Raw genomic sequence first — 8,486 nt, 5'->3', positions numbered from 1 at the left:
GGGGGAGAAGATGACAAGCCCGACTCTACAGAAATATTTGTGATGACATACATGTGGTGGATAGCATGTTTACATGCTAAGAGAGTCTTGAAAAATTTACAAAAGTCGGTATTGTACCTAGAGGTACAATAAAGTTGATTTAAGCCTCGAACTAGATCAAATAGAGAATTTACAATGAAATTAAGAATTTTAAAGTCCCAGAATGGGTTAATATGGTGATTCGGAGTTCGAGGATCAATTTGGAGTCAAACTGGAATTTTCGCTATCTAGAGGCAAAATGGTCATTTGCCACCTGGGGACAAAATGGAAATTTTTAGAAAAGATTTTTGGCCCCATTTCACTTATTGGAGTAAGATTTGAGGTTTAGAAGTGAAAAATTTTAATTTCGGTATAATTTGGAGTAAAAGGGTAAAATGGTAATTTTACCATTCGGAATCGAAAATTTAATTTTTTGAAAGGATTTTGATCAAATTTAATTATTTGGAGTGTGAAATGAGTATGAGGAGTGAAAATTATGCATTATGGAAAATTTTCAATTTTTGGGGTAAAAATGTAATTTTTGAAAAGTTCGGGGGCAAAAGTGTAATTTTGAAAAATTTGCTCCACCAAAACTTTGGAAAAATCTGGAAATTTCACTTAAGACTTGGATAAGTCAAAGGGAATGCATGGTGAAAAAAATAGGACAAGTGGATGGCTAGAAAAAAAATGAATTAATAAAATATTTAAAATATGAATAAAATAATATTATTTCATTAAACAATAAAAAGGCATAAAAAAAAAATCAGCCCACCCATTCTTCTTCTTCAACATTCGGCCAAGCAAAAAACAAGAGAGAGAAAGGAGAAAACAAAACCCTAGAGAGAGAAAATCAAAGAAAAAGTGTGAATTTTCAAGGAAATTAAGTGAAAAAGGTGAGATTTTTTCTATTAAGCTTGAGTTTTCTTATTCCCAAGCATTTCTCTTTATTTTTCATGATTAAATTACATGTTTTCATGATGAATTCAATTCTGAAAAAATGGGTTAGGAGAGAGAAAGTTGTTGGATTTATTTGATTTTAATTTATGTTAGTGTTTTTAGTTAGTTTAGCATATTTAGAAACAAAACAATAAGAAAAGAATTTATTTTCTCCCCCAACCATTAATGGCTGAATTTACCATGTAGTGAGTGAGGATGAGTTTGATTTTATTCTAGGAGAATTGGTTAAGGAATAATGAATTATGAGCCTAGAAATATAATGGAAATTTTCGGAGCAAAAATATGAATTTTTACCCACTAGGGGTATTTTCGTAATTTGCTGTTGGGACTGATAAGTTCCATCACACTGAGGGACATTAAGTTAATTTGGGTGCAATTGAGGTATAGAAACTGAAAAGAATTAAATTGGAGTTTAAACGAACCCGTTAGGAATTTAATCGGGTGAAAAGACGAATTAGGCTAATACCGGATTTAGATAGTTACCAGTGCATTTTTGCATTCCATATCATGCATTGGTAGTCCAAATTAGTTTAATTTTGATTTAGTACCAACTTAGTGAAATTCTCGATTTTGTACTGTGTCAAGGTGGTGAGTCCTCCAATAAAGGCAAGGAAATTGCATCCGAGGACCAGTAGACAGAGTGCTTCGAAAGTCTGCATTCTAGACATTGTGAGTAAACTTATTATCGTCTTAATTATCTAGAGTAGTTTTATACAACTATGTGATTTTATGAAAAATGGGTTTAAATGGTAAATTGTTATGTTTAAAGGGAAATTGTGATTTTATAAATTTTCTGAAAAATCGAATATTGGTTTTGAAAATAGAGTAATTGGAGACTGCTAGTTTGTGTTGCAAATTTATGGTTATGAATTGAATGGCTTATGACAATAAATGAGCATGAATGGCTAAACTGATTTTGGTGTTATAATTATTTATACTGTGTATTCAGCCTTGAGAGGCTAGGTTGCGATAAATTGCCATGACATGCTAGAATGAATTTTATTGATTGGTGGATTATATATTAATTATTTACTGCAGAGGGGGTTCCGTGGATCAGCCTATTAGAGGGGCACGGTAAACTCCATTATATTATTACCTCGAACGGAGAGGCGCGTAGGATATCTCCTGGGGTATAGCTTAGGGTTCACTTCACGCCAAACCACCACGTGAAGGGGAACTCAGCCAACGCCAAGGAGCGGCTGTATTTTTTTCAAACAAAAATATATTTTAAGTGTATACGAAATTTTAACAGCCTTGGCGGACTCGGTTGGATGCCCTGCGCAAGGTATCACCGAGTATGAGTTTTGGCACGAGCCAAAGTTTTAAGAAATTCATAAGCCAAGTTGATTACTCGATTTTTATGAATTGATTTTATTTGGTTGAAATGAGTTGAATGGTAATGAAATTACAGTATGATGATTTATTTTAATTATCTCCATTTACTCGACTTTAGATAGTTTAGATGGTATCTGTTTACTCACTGGGATTTTATAATCTCACCACCCTCATTTCCTCACATTTCAGGCTCAGGGAATTTCGTAGTTAGCTGACTTGAACAAGGACCTTCATTTGGACTCGAATCGGTAAAAGCTGTAGGTTTCCAGCTTCCGATGCATTTTGGATAGATATAGGCCCACGTGTCACTGTAAAAGAAATTTTATGCTTTGGTTATTTGTTTTATAGTATATATGTATATAATTATCTTTTACGCTATAAGAATTATGTATCGATAGTTTTATGAAAATTATTTTACAAGAAAATAGTTTATTTTATTGAATATTTTTATTATATCCAAATGGTCAAATTTTCACTTCAAATGAACGTTTTAGATACTTAATTTTTTTTTAAATCATTAAATATATATTTTCGGCTTACCTACTACATTTTTAGCAAGTTTCGAGGTTTTCGACAAAAATGACAAAAATGCCCCTATGAGCAAAAAAAAAAAATGTTATGTTATGATTTGGAAATGATTTGTAATCCTTCGTATTTTGATTATTTGATAACTATTGCTCACCGGGGAAGTGCGAAAGCTGATACGAGAGCCTTGCGAGGTTTCGATCGACATTCGGGGTGAAGAATGTTTGTCGAGGCTTCGCGGCGGTTGTCACGGGCTCGATGGGGAGTTCCGGGTCGTGACAATTTAGATTGGTATCAGAGCATGGTTTAAAGATCAGATATTTTGATTTTAAAGCTTTGGATTTTAAAGTTTTTGATTTTAAGATTGTTTTAAGAAATCCACACTGACACTGCGTGGCCCCAAGTCCAATTAAGTTAAGATAAGTTAAGTTAGGTTAGATTGAATAGAATGCATGCATCTACATATATAAAACCTACCTACTTTTGGGATACATGAATGATTAAGTAATTACTATTTGATTGCATATAGATTTTGAGGTACACTGGTGACATACACACCATGTCTAGAAGAGGTGGTAGTCCCGATACCTCTCATAGTGATAACGAGGGATCTCTAGATTCTACGGCTAGAAGCAAATGGTACCCTGATACAGGTGATTCGGAAGGTGGTCCATCCCGAATTCCTAATAACATAATTCATCGAAACTTAGCAGAATGGGTTCATAATAAGGAACACTTTAAGAGTAGCCAGAATTTTGAAAGTGAGAGTAGCTCCAATATTCTAAAACTGAAATGGATTTCCTTTTGAAACAATCCAAAGAGTACCATAAAGAACATACGAAGAAGGTAATTGCAAGGGGAGATATTCGTCTTAGGAAGGGGGTGAACGTTGTACGATATTTTCCTCCCGGTTGTGGAAGAAATGCTGCACCGATAAGTGATGAGGAACGTAGGAGAATACAACAAGCCTAGATTGAATAACAAAGGAGAAAATCTCAAGAGGACAAGGATCCATTGATGTGCCCGGATCAGGACAATGAGGAACCTAAAGATGTTTAATACTTTAGTTAAAGTTGTATTGTCATAAATCTAGGCAAGTGTCGTTTAAGGGAAAATGTAGTAGTTACCTGTGTAAAGGAGTTAGGAGTGGCTTTTATTTTGTATGACTCGAACGGAATTTAAAATAGCAGTTTAAATAATTGGATATGTATAGGAATCTTTTAGTATAATAGAGATAAATTGGTAATATAATTATTGAGGAAGGTTATAGAAGGAAGCAATAAGGTTATAAATGACATTCGGAATGGATAATGTGATTACATTAATGATTGTAATTTAAGCATGAAGGGGATTATTCAGTGATGTTATGACACTATGAGGTAATAATTGGGTACAAATATAACCCAATGAAGTTAAATTATGGAATATGGGGAATATAAAATTTTGATTCAGTAAGGATTGTGAGAATAAAGTAAGGAGGAAGCTGAGCTATTTTTGTAGTTAATTATACCGAAAGTCAATAAAATTATTGGAGTATAAGACAAAGAAGATAATTGGATAGGGATGACAATAAATTTGAGAAAAGTTGTAGATAGTAAGCAACTTATGTGTGGAGTGGTATATGTATCATGAATTTATTACACTGTATGGAAAGGATGTTTTGAGGTGAAATTTTATGAATGTTGATAAAAGTCAAAAGATGACATGAGATGAAAGTATTAATCTGGCTTAGTGTGTATGACAAGAAAATAGAAGGTACCTATACTTATGGAACTCATGATACATATCTAATAGGGAAACCACTGGTTGAGAATGATTGATATGGTGACTTTGAATGCAGACAAATAGCTTTGATGAGAAAATTTCTAATAGCTACAGTACTTCAACATTGACTGTTCAACACTGTAATGCTCCGAATACCTCACGCCTATGATGCATGAGTAAAATGGGAGTGACATGATAATGAGCTTACAAATTGAATTTTGGTTATTGGTCATTGTATTTTGTTATCTGGGAGTGTTGAATATTTTGGAGAATGTTTACCCAAATGAATTGAAAAACTTCTTTATTGCCTTGTATATAGGCATATAATTAAAAGAAAAAAAATTGAAAGATTCTTGAAATGACTATACTGAGATGAGATACCAAATAATGAAAGTGTGAAGGAAGAATTACAAGACTGGTATAGGAAATCAGTTTATATAGAATATCATTACGAGAATTTGTAATATCTGTTTTGATACAGTAAAATGACAAGAGTTAGGAACAACATGAGGCTAATTGTGTGACACCCTAGAAACCTATCAAGATGAGTTAGGGATTGAATGAATGAGTACGTATTTATATATCTTTAAGAGTAGGTGTTTTAGGAATACATAAACATCTTTGAGAAGAGATTCTAATCATACATAGCAAGTATGAAACGTAAAATTTTTAAAACTTGCTGAGAAGCCTAACGGCTAATCACAAGTTAAGGAATCACATGCTGTGAGACATAAGGAGACATAACGGCTAAATTAAAAATAATTTAGAGATTTTTTGAACATTATATTTAAAAAAATAAATGTGATTTAGGAAAATTGGAGTAAGAAATGAGGAGACAAGATTTGGATTTTAAATATTGCAAACCTATGAGAAAACTTATTGAATTTGAACTGCCATACTTATAGACAAAGACACTTAAAATAGTTGAATGGAATACCGAAAAGCGAATAGATTTCTTGGTCAAATAACTATGACAAAGACACTTAAAACAGTTGAATGGAAGGCTGGAAAGCGAATAGTTTTCTTGGTCAAATTACTATGTATGGAAGGGAAACGATGGAAAGTACGAGTTGCAAAACAACTTCCCAAGAAAGGAAACTTCACTTGAAATTAAGGTGGCATTTAGCGATCGTCGTGAAGATAATTTTACAGTATTTAGTATTAGATAGAGAAGTGATGGTTGTTGAGAAAATTATATTATAGTGTTTAGTTTCAAAATACTTTATTAAGAATGTAATATAAATTTACAAAATTACCTTTATATATAAAAATATAAAATAGAATAAATTTACATTCTTTTTAATATAAAGTTTTAACTTTTCAATTTATTTCTTAAAATAATGAATAATAGCATGACAAAAATAACGTAAAATATTTAAAATTTATTTTTAATAAATTAATTAAGTTGTAAAGAATTGAATTAGTTAATTTAAATTATTTTATAAATAAATTGTTTAATTAATTAATTTATAAACTTTTAATTAATTTTTTTACTCAACAAACAAAATTAATTTTTTTACACAAAACTTCATTTTTTTTTTCTAAAAAGGAAGGGTATTCAAACAATCAAGGGTTAGTCTTCAACTTAAGGGAAAAACCCAAATCAGAAACTCTAGTTCACAAAAAATGCTTCATCACTGCACTTTTTTTTCTTTTTCCTTTTCTTTTTATTTTTTCTCACCTTCCTCCTTCCAGCCATCTTTTCCAGCAAACATTGGCTTAAAGAAAGCTCAAAGAAGAAGAAGCATAAGAAGAAAGAAAAAGAAGAAGAAGAAAGAAGCTGGGATAATTTAGGAAAAAAAATTTAACTTTCCCTTAACTGAAGGAAAATAACATTCCCTTCATGTGAGCTAAGGGAATGACATTAGCTCATTGTACTTCAATTTTGACAAATCAAACGCTGCAAAGTCATTATAGTTATTTAAATTGTAAAAAATATCTTTCACTTCCCTTAAACCAAATGCCTCCTAAAAGAAAACTAGAGGAAAAATGATGCTATATATTTATTGTTCGACAAAAACAATTGCCAAGTTCAAACCAGCTTAGAAGAACAATTAGCTTAAAAATAAGTATCAAACAATTGTCTAGTTTATAAGCAATTGGCTCGAAAATCCCATATTTGTCAAACCATGTTCTATAAAATAATTACGACGTCATTTACATGCTCAATAGAATGGTTGCATATTTACGAAGTTTAAAAAATCGTTAAAAGATGATATTGCCCCTAATGGTATCATTAAGTCGATTAAGCCTCGAACTAGTTCAAATAGCAATTTTAAGGTGAAATTAAGAGTTTCACAGTCTAGAGATGACTCAAAATGGTAATTTGGAGTTCGAAGATCAATTTGGAGTCAAATCAAAATTTTCACTATCTAAGGGCAAAATGGTCATTTGCCACTTGGGGACAAAATGAGAATTTTTAGAAAAGATTTTTTTGACCCATTTGACTTATTGGAGCATGATTTGAGTATTTGAGTATGATTTGAGTATTGGAGTATGATTTGAGGTTTAGAAGTGAAAACTTTTAATTTCGATATAATTTGGAGTATAGGGGCGAAATGATAATTTTACCACCCCGAGGGCAAATTGATAAATTTTCACCCTCAACACTTGTCAAGACCAAGGGATTTTATTCATCATGGAAATAGATAAACATGAGAAATGTGTGGTGGAGAATTAAAGAATTAAAAGTCAAATATTTAAAATTTAAACCAATAAGAAAATGCCATGTGTCATGCTTTTATTATTTTATTGTTTCTTTATAAAAAGGCATAAAAACCAGCCCATTTCTCCCATAGTTGTCGACCAAAGCAGAAGAGAAGAGAAACCAAGGAAGAACAAATCCTAGGTGGGGAAAATCAAAGAGAAAGTGTTGGAATTCAAGGATTTGATCAAGCAAAGGTAAAATTTCTTTAATTTTGCTAGTGATTTACCTTACCCATGCATTTCTCCATAATTTTCATGGTTGGATTGTATGTTTTGATGGAAAAATCATGGCTGGCCGAATGGGTTTGGTGAGAGAAATGATGTTGGAATTGTTTGATTTTGAGTTATGTTGGTGTTTAGAGTTAGTTAAGCATGTTTAGAAATAAAACAACAAGAAAAGAATCCATTTTCCCCATGAACCTTCAATGGCTGAACCCTATGTGAAGTGTAGAAGTAATGAATTGATTTTGTGATCAAGTGAATTGGTTGAAAAATTGATGAAATGATGATTTATGGTGAGAAAATGGAATGGGAAAATTTTTAGTGATAGTGCACCATAATGGTCGAAATTTTCAAGAAGAATTGTGAGGGTTGTTAGGCTGAATTTTAGATTATTGGAATTGTATTTAGTGAATTGAAATATTAGAAATAAAATGGAGCAATTTGGAGCCAAATCGGACATAATTATCATTTAATCAGGTAATAGGTCGAATTAGATCAGCATCGCATTTAAGCGGTAGTCGGATAAGTTGCATATCATATCATGCATATACACCGAGCCTGAATTAATTTTATAATGGTCAAGCATTGATGTGGTGAATTATGTATTGTACATTGTGGATAGGTGGTGAGTAAATTACACTGGTAAAAGTACAGAGATTGTGCTTGGAGACTGGGATTAGGAGTACATCGACTCCTAGAACTGTGAGTAAACTTATTGTCGTCTTAATTATCTAGAGTAGTTTTATACAATTGTGTGATTTTATGAAAAATGGGTTTAAATGGTAAATTACTATGTTTTAGGAGAAATTGTGATTTTATAAAATGAATTTATAAATTTTCTGAAAAATTGAATATTGGTTTTGAAAATAAAGAAATTGAAGACTGCTTGCCTGTGTTGTAAATTTATGGTTTTAAATTGAATTGCTTATGATAATATATGAGTATGAATGGCTAAACTT

At 31.7% G+C, this 8,486-nt stretch overlaps 1 long non-coding RNA gene and 1 other non-coding gene across 2 annotated transcripts; one reads left to right on the top strand and one right to left on the bottom strand.

Annotated features, from left to right (window-relative positions):
• The first annotated feature begins 794 nt into the window (after nucleotides 1–794).
• On the top strand, nucleotides 795–2,609 carry LOC148762176 (uncharacterized). The gene is made up of 3 exons (XR_016027235.1): nucleotides 795–911; nucleotides 1,561–1,644; nucleotides 2,500–2,609. It is a non-coding gene; the product is annotated as an uncharacterized LOC148762176 (long non-coding RNA).
• Nucleotides 2,610–6,149: 3,540 nt separating this feature from the next.
• On the bottom strand, nucleotides 6,150–6,246 carry LOC148762175 (small nucleolar RNA Z157/R69/R10). The gene has a single exon (XR_016027313.1). It is a non-coding gene; the product is annotated as a small nucleolar RNA Z157/R69/R10 (small nucleolar RNA).
• Between the last annotated feature and the right edge of the window lie 2,240 nt (nucleotides 6,247–8,486).

Source organism: Theobroma cacao, chromosome 6 (genome assembly GCF_053813885.1).
Source record: "Theobroma cacao isolate CCN51 chromosome 6, ASM5381388v1, whole genome shotgun sequence".
Taxonomy (NCBI): Eukaryota; Viridiplantae; Streptophyta; class Magnoliopsida; order Malvales; family Malvaceae; genus Theobroma; species Theobroma cacao.
The sequence above is the reverse complement of the archived record's forward strand: the minus strand, read 5'-3'. Positions and strand labels throughout refer to the sequence as shown.